This window comes from Narcine bancroftii, chromosome 7, assembly GCF_036971445.1.
Source record: "Narcine bancroftii isolate sNarBan1 chromosome 7, sNarBan1.hap1, whole genome shotgun sequence".
NCBI classification, from domain to species: domain Eukaryota; kingdom Metazoa; phylum Chordata; class Chondrichthyes; order Torpediniformes; family Narcinidae; genus Narcine; species Narcine bancroftii.
In genome coordinates, this window is record NC_091475.1 from 179,568,880 (window position 1) to 179,582,117 (window position 13,238).

The window sequence follows — 13,238 nt, forward strand, 5'->3', positions numbered from 1 at the left end:
CACTCAGGGAGGCTTGTGGACAGATAGTGGGGCCATTAACAGAGATATTTAGGATGTCACTGGTCACGGGGGTAGTGCCAAAGGATTGGAGGGTGGCGCATGTGGTTCCGCTGTTTAAGAAAGGGTCCAAATGTAAACCTGGGAATTATAGACCCGTGAGTCTGACGTCTGTGGTGGGTAAGTTGATGGAAAGTGTTCTGAGGGATGGTATTTACAAATATTTGGAGGTACAGGGATTGATAGGGAGTAATCAGCATGGTTTTGTCAGGGGTAGATCATGGTTGACAAACCTGATTGAGTTTTTCGAGGGGGTTACAAAAAAGGTTGATGAAGGGAAAGCTGTGGATGTTGTCTATTTAGACTTTAGTAAAGCTTTTGACAAAGTTTCCCACAGGAGGTTAGGAAAAAAGGTGGAGGCATTAGGTATAAATAAGGAGGTAGTACAATGGATTCAGCAATGGTTGGATGGGAGGTGTCAGAGAGTAGTGGTGGAAAATTGTTTGTCCAATTGGAGGCTGGTGACTAGTGGAGTTCCTCAGGGATCAGTCCTGGGTCCACTATTGTTTGTATTATATATTAACGATTTGGAAGTAGGGGTGGAGAATTGGATAAGCAAGTTTGCGGATAATACAAAGATTGGTGGTGTTGTGGACAGTGAGGAAGATTACCGTAGATTAAAAGGTGATTTAGGAAGGCTGGAGGTGTGGGCTGAGAAATGGCTGATGGAATTTAATACAGATAAGTGTGAGGTGTTACATTTTGGAAAGACAAATCTAAATAAGTCATATGCATTAAATGGTAGGCTATTGAGATGTGCAGAGCAACAAAGGGATTTAGGAATGATGGTAAATAGTACCCTCAAGACTGATACTCAGGTAGATGGTGTGGTGAAGAAGGCATTTGGAATGTTGGCCTTCATAAATCGGAGTATTGAATTCAAGAGTAGGGAGGTTATGATGAAATTGTACAAGGCATTAGTGAGGCCAAATTTGGAGTACTGTGTACAGTTTTGGTCACCAAATTATAGGAAAGATATAAAGGAAATAGAGGGAGTACAGAGAAGGTTCACGAGAATGTTGACAGGATTTCAAGGTTTGAGTTACAGGGAAAGGTTGTGCACACTAGGGCTTTTTTCTCTGGAGCATAGAAGATTGAGGGGGGACTTGATAGAGGTGTTTAAGATTTTAAAAGGGACAAACAAAGTAAATGTGGATAGGCTTTTTCAATTAAGTGTGGGGGAGATTCAAACTAGAGGGCATGGTTTAAGATTGAAGGGGGAAAATTATAAGGGGAACATGAGGGGAAATTTCTTTACGCAAAGGGAGGTAGGGATGTGGAATGAGCTTCTGGCAGACATGGTTGAGGCGGGATCATTGGTTACATTTAAGGATAGACTGGATAGTTACATGGAGAGGAGAGGACTGGAGGGGTATGGACCGGGTGCTGGTCAGTGGGACTAGGAGGGTGGGGATTTGTTACGGCATGGACTAATAGGGCCGAACTGGCACATTCTCTGTGCTGTACGTGGTTATATGGTTTCATGTCTCACATAATATTTAAAGGTTATGCAGAGAAAGTACCAGATAATGTATTGAAATGTAACGATGGCAAAAAATGTTTTTGCATTTTCAAAAGAAGAAACTTTGACTATGGAGCGACATTTCGTGGAATTTCACTAAATTCTCAGCTCTTACAGATATCAGACCTGACTAATACAGTGACAGGGATCTTGGCCAGATTTCATAAAGAACTTATTGCCATTGCTGCCAATATTAATGCCATATTTCACCAGGTAAAAGTCCAAATGAAGACCATGACATGTTTCAGTTCTTACAGTGGCCTGATGGAGATTATAGTTAGGATATGTGGAATACAGAATGCCAGCGCACTTATTTGGAGCAACTTCATCTCCAAGTTGCACAAAGTTTGCTCTTAGGAAATGTGCCGAGATCAATATGGAACAGTTTAGCCATCAAGCTGGGTATACCATCATGAACAATTTCTATATGGATGATTGTCTCGCTTCAGTAGCTTCAGAAGAAGATGCAATAGCTCTTTATCATGAAATGTGAGTAATGTGTTTCAAGGGAGGCTTTCTACGTACCAAATAGATAAGTAGTAGTCATTACATGTTAGCTGCCATACCTGAAACTGAGAAAGCAGAAGTGGGCTTGGACCAGGACAACCTTCCTGCGAAAAGAATATTTGGTGTACAATGGTGTGTTCAGTCTGACGTCTTCAAGTTCAAAATCACCTTGAAGGACCGACCTCTCACAAGTAGGGGAATTCTTTCTATATTCCCTTAGGAATACTGCCACCATTAGTCCTGATTGCCTAAAAGATTCTGCAAAATCTGTGCAGGAAAAGGATTGGTTGGGATGATAATGTACCAGACTCCATTGTACAGGAATGGATGTGCTGGATTCAAGATATTTACATGCTGGAAGACTTTGAAGTTGACAGATATTTCAAACCGACTAATTTTGGAACGGCTGCATCAACTCAACTGCAACATTTTGTTGGTGCATGTGAGGATGGCTACAGAACTGTTAGTTACTGTTACTATATAATATCCATGGACAAGCATCTTGAGCATTTGTAATGGAGAAAGCAAGGATAGCACCATTAAAACCAGTCACTATCCCTCAAATGGAATTGACTGCTGCTACTACGGTGAGTAGAATGGATACAATATGGAGAAAGGAGCTGCAAATGAAATTAACAAATTCCATATTTTGGACCAATAGCATGACAGATAATGTTATATTTTATATTATATATAGATATGTTTTAAAGGAGATAGACTGTTTTTAGTTAGGTCACACACAGATACAAACACTTCAAAACAGATCTCATTTAAAATGCCAGAGCTCTGCTCAAATCAGACAATCAAGGCACCGAGAGCCTTTGCAAAAACTTGGAAGAATGCCTATAAGGACTTCACAAGTAGGTGTTAATTGGACATGCTGTGGAGTGATGGATTATTGTTTTGAAAGCAGCACATGAATAAACTCGGAAGATTAGATCCAGAGCCACAATCTGTCTGAGTGTAGTTTGCTGATCTAAGAGAGTCATGTGGTTTTCTCAGAGAGAGAGAGAGAGAGAGAGAGAGAGAATTCAGTTCTACAATTTTACAGTTCAGCAGCAGCAGCTGGGACTGGAACAGGACAAGCTGGCAAACTTGTGGAAAAACCCCATTTTGAAGATGGGTTGTGAGTTCTTAGTTCAGCCTGTTCAAAACCCTTGTGATCCATACAAGAGGAGATGGCTGGCTGTATAATGTTTCACTTGAAATAAGGAAAACAAAAAAGAACTCTGTGGTGACCTGAAGGAAAGAGGTTATCACCTGGAAGATCCTGATGGGGCAAGACACTGAGGTGACTGATGGAAGTACATCAGTTGTGGATTTCCTGGAACAACAAATCTCTCTCTGAAAACTGACAAGAACCTTCCTGAGCAGTAACCATTTACCTTTCAAGCACCAAAGCTTGGGTTAACTTTATAAATGTTAAATTCTGTGCACAGTATAAGAATTCCTGCAACCAATGAACTTGGAGAAGTGAGATTGGACTGTGAACCAAAGGTGTACGTGGGGTTGGCATGGAACAATTTCACCCTTTCCACCAGGGGGTCAGTCTTGCTTCTCCTCATGTGCTTCTTGAGAAGGACCGGACCAGGACTAATGAGCCAGGCTGGGAGTGTAGTCCCTGATGCCAACCTTCCATCAAATGTAAACATGAGCTCATGAGGAGTAGCATTGGTTGCAGTGCAGAGTAGCGACCAAATTGAGTGGAGCGCAATGGGGAGGACACTCTGCCAGCGTGAGTCTGGAAGGCCTCTTTGCTTCAGGGCAAGTTTGACAGCCTTCCAGATCATAGCATTCTCTTTTTCCACCTGCCCATTCCCCTGAAAATTGTAACTGGTAGTCCTGCTGGATGTGATGCCCCTCACCAGCAGGTACTGATGCAACTCATCGCTCATGAAGGCTGAGTCCTGGTTGCTATGAATATAGCCGGGATACCCAAACAAGGTGAAAATAGAGTCTGGGGCCTTCATAACGGATGAGGCGGACATGTCTGGGCACGGGATGGTGAACAGGAAGCGCAAGTACTCATCGGTGACAGAGAGAAAGTAGGTGTTCCCACTTGTGGAGGGGAGAGGTCCCTTAAAATCGACACTGAGTCATTCGAAGGGCCTGGATGACTTGATCAGGTGCACTTTTGCAGAGTGATAAAAGTGTGGCTTGCACTCAGCGCAGACCTGGCATGACCTGGCCATTTCCCTGACACCTTCTACTGAGTAGAGCAAATTGCGGGACTTGACAAAATGAGCCATGCGGGTGATCCCTGGATGACAGTGCTCATTGTGTATGGTCCCCAGTTGACCGGTGTGTGCAGAGGCACAGTATCCCCTGGACAAGGCATCTGGAGGGTTGTTAGGGGCCCCTGACCGGCAGGTGATGTCAAAACTGTAGGTGGAGAGTTCGATCCTCTACCTAGCAATTTTGCCATTCTTGATTTTGTCCCTCTTGGCATTGCTGAACGTGAACGCGACAGAGCGCTGGTCTGTGAGGAGCATAAATCTTCTACCAGCCAGGTAGTGCCTCCAGTGCCTTACAGCTTCTACAATGGCCTCAGCCTTCTTTTCTTCAGATGGGTTCCAGAGCTCGTGGCTTTGAAGCATCTGTGAGAAAAAGACAACTTTTTGCCCACCTGATTGAGAGTAACGGCCAGGGCTATATTCGAAGCGTCACTTTCCACTTGGAAAAGTACATTCTTGTCTACTGCGTGCATGGCGGCTTTCGTAATGTAACTTTGGAGGTAATTAAAAGCCATCTGGGATTCGTCTGAAAGGGGGAAAGTGATGGGCTTTAAGAGGGGATGAACCTTATTGGCGTATTGAGGGACCCATTGGGTGTAATATGAGAAAAATCCCAGGCATCTCCTCAAAACCTTCGTTGTTCTGGGGAGGGGAAGCTCCAACAGGGGGAACATCCTATTGGGGTCGGGGCCAATGACGTCATTCTCCACCACGTAGCCAAGGATAGCCAGTCGTGTAGTCCTGAATACACATTTGTCAGAATTCTAGGTGAGATTCAGGGTTATCGCCTGTTCTGGTAAACTTGTACCTCTCACTTTGTTCGTTTTAGATTGGTCACAGTGTTTGAGCTACCGAAAGAAAACAGAGACACACGCCGAAAGGACTTCAGTTTATACAAATCTTTATTACAAAATCTTAAGCTGATTTCAAACTACAATATGTAAGCCCTTCCCAGTTATACTTATCAACGCCTGGATTGGTCCCACTGCCGAAGTGAGGCAACAACTGCACATTTGTAGTAGGTTGCCGGGGCGCCGGTAGCAGCTTCTCCACCTCCCCCGACCAGGACATTGGTTGGAATCTAGAAGTTCTTCTTCTTGCCCAGAGACATTTCCACCCCTCAGAGAGTCTGAAACTTCAGCAGCGGGACCATGGCTTATATTACCCAAAAATTGCTTACTCAAGCACCTATTCCATCTAGACATGATATACTGTACAAAAAAAAGATAACCGAGCACGCCTAGGCTTTTATCAAATACCACAACTTTCTAGCTTATCACTTTTGATACAATGGTTTACTTAGCTTCAATGTCTCGCCTGACAGTCTGCGACCAACAAATCCATCAATCTCAAAGTTCAGCAACCAGCTAACAAGCAGGAAGATTAAACGTTCTTGGTACCAAATGTTGTTTTTTGTCAGATAACTGCATCTCTGGGCCCCATGGTGGAATTTAGCTTATGTCTGCTGATACCTACGTTATTTTCAAAGTAAGATGGCTGCCGAGCCTTTTCGCGCTGTTTCCGTAGGTGGCGGTTGCGCAGCAGATGATCTTGGGTGAGTCCGGCGCAGACGACTTGGGGCTGGAATCAGATCCAGGAGCAGTACAGGCCATGGACTTCCAAGGACCTTGCTTTGTGTGGCAGACTCTCGCCCAATGTCCATTCTTCTCACAGCTGGAGCATGCCAAGTCTTTGGCTGGGCAGCGGCCATGAGGGTGCTGTCCCTTGCTGAAGATAAAGCACTCCCAAGCTCAGGAACTGGCAGCCTTTAGAGCAGGGGCCACCATAGCGGTAGCAGCTGGTCCTTGGAAGTGCTCAGCCGAGAGCATGAGTTTGCTGGCCTCAAGGTCGTCGTTCTCAAGACTGGCCAGTTCCAGTGATTTGACCAGCTTCCTTCCTGATTCAAGCAGTCGCTGCCTCACGTACCTCGAGCGGACCCCTGCCTCTAGGGTGTCCCAGATCTATTCATCTTCCTGGACGTGGCCCAAAGCAGCCTCATACCTGCAATTCTCATTCGACTCTCCAGGCTGTTGGTGGCGTAGCGTAAGCTTGTGCCTCGCTAGGACCTCGTTTGGTCCCTTCATGTTGCGGGCCTTCAGCGCCTCAACAGCAGCCTCATACATCAGGCAGTCTAGGACCACTGCGTACCCCTTCGTCCATATCTTTGAGATGAACGTCGACTTCCGGAGTTTGTCTGGTTGTGTTCAGGTAGCCCTGGAAGCAGTCTAGCCAATATGTGAACTCCTCAGCCATGTCAGGGGACTGGGAGTCTATCAACAGCAGACTGAGCTTCAGCAATGCCTCTATCCTTGTTTGTAAGCTAATAAAATTGTAGTGTAGATAAAAGCTCACACTTGACTGGAGGGAGAACTAACGCTTTTATTAGCTTACAACACAGGTAGGATTCATGAACAGGCTTCAGAGGAGTTCAGGTTAGGTGGGAAACCTGGGTTATATACGGGCTCCCGGGTGAGGAGTCGGGAGGTGGGGCCAGTCGTCAGTACAGGACACTTCTAGTGAATCCCAGTTCACTACACCCATCCACCTGTGCTCCCAAAACCCCGACTGTGGATCCTCACCTCGTCACCCAACCATCTGAGCTCCTGATGCCCCAAATACAGACTTGCCAACCGGTCCTGGCCATCTGAGCTCCCAATGCCTTGAATGATGCAGGTACTTACCAGATTCAAAAGTAGTATTCATGTAAAAGTTGAAGATCCCCGCACCAAATTTGACCCAAAAAAATTGGTTCCCAAAACTCAACTATTGCACAAGTATATACAGTACTTCTTTAGCTGGCTTTCTAGGAGCTAGATAGTCCCCTTTGAAATCAAGTGGATCTTGGCACAGGTCCGTGACTAATTAAATCTGTGACCCAGTGTAAGCGCTGTAGAATTCTTCAAGAATTCTAGCTCCATATCTGGATTCCATGGATGTCAATGAACAGTGTATTGAAATATATGGACTTAACCATAGATAAAGGAAGTTTGGGATCTATGTTTGACTATATATAAATAGATGCCCCAGACTTGATGACATTTACAAGCAAAATATGGGTCAATGTTTCAGGATATCTCATCTAATCAGGTTGAAAGGAGTGAAGATGACCTGTAATGGTTCATTTCAACTGTACTATTTCAAGGGTTAGTAGAGTTGCCCAGAGGAAGCAAATAAATGCAATGTCCAAGGTAACCCTTTGTTTTGATGGTGACTTGCTCTGAGCCATGCAAATTTCTTAAAGCTGTTCTGTTCCTTCAGGATGGGAGGAAGCAGATTGTCAGTGAAGCTAAGATGATGTGGCTGGAGAGTGATGCAGATGTTACCACCAGGAGCCAGCTGCAGTGTGCCTAGATTTAAAATGAGCTTAAAACTATCATCTTCTTCCTTACCCAGTTCTGAATCTTAAACTTTAACTCAATTTCTGACTATTGATGCTGCCTGATCTGCTGAGTGTTTACAGCATTTTACTAAAATGTAATTCCATTAACTGTTAATTCTATAAGAATAATCTTTCTTATCATGGGGAATGTTAAAAGACTCAGGCACGTGAATGCAAGAAAAATAAAGGCTTGTGGGAGTGATGTTGGGAAGGTTTAGATTGTTGAGTAGGTTGATGTTGGTCAGCACAGCGTCGTGGGCCGAAGTGCCTGTATTGTACTGTTCTAGGTTTATTAGCCTTCATTGCAACATCACTTGCACCCTCACTGGATATCTGCACTTTCCAAGTTATTCAAGAACAGTAAAACAATCAAGTTTTGCTTTCCTATCCTTAGTGTATTCAAGTGAATGAAAATTAGATCTGAAAACAACAGACTAAAGATTAAATCTATGACTTTCCTGGTTGGTACTGCGTAGAAGAATACATTTTACCACATTCCAAACAGAAATTTCACCAAGGATTGCAATTAACTACAGTAACATTATAATCCTTGTAAATTCAGCACATTATTCAGATTAGATTTTTGCCCAGTTCACTAGATTTGTGACACATGCGGAATGAAGAAAATTGTCTGTCATTTGATAAGACACTTAACTGAGATTTCACTGAATTTTTAATGACAGGGATCAATCAAGTTTTTGTGAGTTTCAAAGAAAAAAAGTGATCATATAAGTTCCGAAAAGAAATTGACAACATAGATGTTAAGATGTTTCCAATATTGAGAGAGTCTTGAGCAAGAAAACATGATAATGGGCAGCCATTTAAAATGGACTGCATAGATATTCTTCTTACATAGGTTGGTGTATCTCTGCAACTCTTACTCTTGAGTGTTATGAAGGGTCATGAGCAACTGGCACTGAAGAGGAGTTAGGTCCTGAGACAGATCAACCATGATTGTACTGAAAGATGCCTGCAACAGGAAGAGTAACCAGCAGAATCTGGGCACCATCAAATCCAGCAACTGTGTTGTGAAGTTGTGGAATTCACGAGTGTGGATGAGGTGGCAGTTTGCAACTTGGCCTCCTTGTAACATGTATGTTACTGCTGACCGTACCTTTGACTTCAATAAGCTGGCTGCCGTCACCCGGGTGGCTGTGAGAAACCTGAACAAAGTCATTGAAGTGAACTACTATCCAGTTCCAGAGGCAGAAAATTCCAATAAAAAACACAGGCCGATTGGATTTGGAGTCCAGGGACTGGCAGACACCTTCATCCTGATGCGATACCCCTTTGAAAATGAAGAGGCTCAGAAGCTCAACATTCAGGTCTTTGAGAACATTTACTACACAGCACTGGATGCCACCTGTGACTTAGCCAAGGAGCTGGGTCCTTACGAGAGCTACCAGGGATGCCCTGTCAGTAAGGGGATCTTCCAGTACGACGTGGAACGTCAAACCCACGGATCTTTGGGACTGGAAGGGGCTAAAGGAGAAAATTGCAAAATATGGTATCAGAAACAGCCTCCTAGTTTCCCCAATGCCAACTGCGTCGATAGCTCAGATTCTGGGGAATAATGAATCTATTGAACCATACACCAGCAACATCTATACACAACGGGTGCTCTCTGGATGGTTCCAGATAGTGAACCCTCACCTGCTGAAGGACCTGACAGAGTTTGGGCTGTGGACCGAGGACATGAAGAACCAGATCATTGCCCAGAATGGATCGATCCAGGCCATTGAAGGGATCCCAGATGACCTGAAATCTCTGTACAAGACTGTCTGGGAGATATCTCAGAAGACTATAATTAAGATGGGTGCAGATCGTGGAGCCTACATTGACCAGAGCCAGTCTCTCAACATCCACATCGCCAAGCCCAATTACGGAAAGTTGACCAGCATGCACTTCTATGGCTGGAAGCAGGGACTGAAGACTGGGATGTATTACTTAAGGACCAAGCCTGCTGCCAATCCCATCCAATTCACACTGAACAAGGAAATGTTCCGGGAAAATGCCACATTGGAGAAGGAGAAGAACACTGCAGCCATGGTGTGTTCTCTGGAGAACAGGGCAGATTGTCTGATGTGTGGCTCCTAGATGAAGAGCCTCTGCCAGCACCCTTTGCCTGTTACACTAATGTACGAGGCACAAGCTAACTGTAGGACCCATTCTGGGAGACCTATGACTTTTTTAAAAAAACAAAAAAAAAATCATCTCAATTGTTAATACTTGATTCACCGGGATTTCACTGAGCCACTTGTACTGGGTACTGTATTTTGTACAGCTCCTCTGATCGAGGTGGTATGGGAGGATACAGCATTTCTGCTGGAAGCACCACAGTAAATACAAGCATCCTTGGGACCAGTCAGATTGCTGTAGCATTAGACTGGTGGATTGTCTTTGGTGCTGTCACCCTTTAACTCTTGCTCCTGACAGTGTAAATTCTTTGTAAAAGAACTATTTCATACTGAACTATCATTAAACATTGCTATACGGAGGAGTCAAGTGATGGAGTAGTGGCTGGTAGGGGAACTCCAGCCCTCTCCAGAAAAGTTAAAAAAAAGATAGAGAAAAAGCAAAGGCACAAACTTAAAAACCAAAACAAAGTGAAAGTAAAAGTGTGAAGAAAATGGCAGCGAAGAAAGAAAAACCAAAAACAACAGGAAGAAAAGAAGAAGGAAAGACGTCGGAAGAAGAAGGTGAAGGCCTTACCTGTCCGAAGAGGCCTGCCGTGGAGAGAGAGGCCCGCTCCCACAGGTCAGTGGAGGTCCCGGGCTCGGGACTACAAGAATGGCTCGCAGAGCCGAGTAAAAGTGCGCAACCGCGCATGCGCTACGCGCATGAAAAAAACACACTGACTGGAGGGGGGAACAGCTGCGGAGTCGATCTCCACAGCTGAGAGAGACACCTGCAGCACAGCAGTAGGTGCAGAACACAGACAATAATGACAACAAGAAAGAAGAGGGTAAAAAGAAAACAAGGAAACAACAGATGGTCAACCCAGAGGAAGAAGAAGAAGAACAGAAAGAAGTGAAAGAAGAAGAGAAAAGCAAGACAATGGATGTATCTTTTTTTAAAGAATATATGGAATCAGTGAAAGAATGGCAATTACAAGAATTTGATGAGATAAAAAGAAGAATTAAGAATGCAGAAGAAAGAATGAATAAAATGGAAGTGGCCATATCAAAATTGGCAAAAAGAGTGGAAAATATGGAAAAAAAAGAAACATTTGTAGATATGGAAGTAAAAGACTTAAAAGAGAAATTAGAAGAATCTAATAAAAAAGCTAAAGAAGCACAGGAGCTGTTAGCTCAGAAGATAGATATAATAGAAAACTATAATAGAAGAAATAATATAAAGATAGTGGGCCTTAAGGAAGATGAAGAAGGCAAGAATATGAGAGAATTTATAAAAGATTGGATCCCCAGGGTCCTGGGAAGACCAGAATTACAGGAAGAAATGGAAATAGAGAGGGCACATAGAACTTTAGACCCGAAACCACAACCGCAGCAAAAACCAAGATCCATTTTAGTAAAATTCTTAAGATATACAACAAGAGAAAATATATTGGAGAAAGCAATGAAGAAAGTAAGAGAGGACAAAAAGCCACTGGAATATAAAGGTCAAAAAAATTTTTTCTATCCAGACATAAGTTTTGAACTCCTGAAGAAGAGGAAGGAGTTCAATACAGCGAAAACGATCTTATGGAAAAAAGGATATAAATTTATGTTAAGGTACCCAGCGGTACTTAAAATAATTATTCCAGGGCAACAAAACAGACTATTCTTGGATCCAGAGGAAGCAAGGAAATTTGCAGAACAATTACAAAACAGGCAGAGAGATGAAGACATGTAATAAGAGTAAAAATGACCACGATCTATATGTATGTGTGTAAAGGGGTATATATGTGTATGTGTGTATATATATATATATATATATATATAGTGTGCATACATGAATGTATCCATATTTAGAGGAAAATATATAGAATATAGACAAGAATTAATAAGGGAGGGAAATGGAATAGAGGGAATAAGGAGGGAATTAAAAGGGTGACCTTTGTTACATATGAAAATTGAAATCTTTTCTGGGGGGGCTGGGTGGGGAGGAGTTACGGTCACTGCAAAATCAGCTGACGTTTGCGAGTGAATTCGCAAATCCAAATGGAGAGGGGAGATGTGGTAGTCCGACAAGGGATAAAGGACAACTCAGGAGGGGGAGGGGAGAATGGGGTTAAAGAAGTTTTAAATAGGAGAATAGGGAAAATGTTTGATGTTTTAGAAATGTTGTCTTATAAAGTGTTCAAAACAAGAAAGCAGAAATGGATAAGAAGGAAAGGTAATGATGGAGAAACGGAAAGGGAAGATAAACAAAGTATAAAATGACTACGCTGAACTATATGACTTTAAATATTAACGGAATACATAACCAAATTAAAAGGAAGAAACTGCTAAAGTTACTGAAAAAAGAAAAAATTGATATAGCATTTGTGCAAGAAACACATTTAACTCAATTGGAGCACAAGAAATTAAAGAGAGATTGGGTAGGACATGTAACAGCAGCGTCGTATAATTCAAAAGCAAGAGGAGTAGCTATATTAATTAGTAAAAATGTGCCAATTAAAATAGAAGAGGAAATAATAGATCCAGCAGGGAGATATGTAATGATAAAATGTCAGATATATTCGGAGTTTTGGAATCTACTCAATGTATATTCACCTAACGAAGAAGATCAAAAGTTTATGCAAGATATTTTTTTGAAGATAGCAGATACGCAAGGGAACATATTAATAGGAGGGGATTTCAACCTGAATTTGGATTCAAATATGGACAAAACTGGGAAAAAAATTAACAGAAAGAACAAAGTAACCAAATTTATAATTAAATCGATGGAAGAAATGCAACTTTTGGATATATGGAGGAAACAACACCCAAATGAAAAGGAATATTCATATTACTCGACTAGACATAAAACATACTCAAGAATAGACCTATTTTGGTTATCAGCTCGTATGCAAGATAGAGTAAGAAAAATAGAATATAAAGCTAGAATATTATCGGACCATTCACCCTTAATATTGACAATAAAGTTAGAGGACATCCCTCCAAGAATGTATAGATGGAGATTAAACTCCATGTTACTCAAAAGGCAGGATTTTAGAGAATTCATTGAAAGACAAATTAAAATGTATTTTGAAATAAACACGGAATCACTGAAAGATAAGTTTATACTATGGGATGCAATGAAAGCGTTCATTAGAGGGCAAATAATAAGTTATGTAACCAAGATGAAGAAGGACTATAATCAGGAAACAGAGCAGTTGGAAAGGGAAATAGTAAATATAGAAAAAGAATTAGCAATGAAGGAAGATACAACTAAAAGAAGAGAATTGGCAGATAAAAAAATAAAATATGAAACACTACAAACATATAAGGTGGAGAAGAATATAATGAAGACAAAATAGAAATATTATGAACTAGGGGAAAAAACGCACAAAATTCTAGCATGGCAGCTTAAGACAGAACAAGCTAAGAAAATG

General features: G+C 42.2%; 2 protein-coding genes and 1 pseudogene across 5 annotated transcripts in view; 2 read left to right on the forward strand and 1 right to left on the reverse strand.

Annotated features, from left to right (window-relative positions):
* Nucleotides 1-13,238, forward strand: part of LOC138739455 (microtubule-associated tumor suppressor candidate 2-like) — a 382,132-nt gene that overhangs the window by 320,643 nt on the left and 48,251 nt on the right. The gene's annotated exons all lie outside the window — the stretch shown is intronic.
* LOC138739457 (high affinity cationic amino acid transporter 1-like) overlaps nucleotides 1-13,238 on the reverse strand; it is a 232,511-nt gene that overhangs the window by 60,836 nt on the left and 158,437 nt on the right. The window lies entirely within an intron of this gene.
* LOC138739736 (ribonucleoside-diphosphate reductase large subunit pseudogene) lies at nucleotides 8,650-9,821 on the forward strand (annotated as a pseudogene).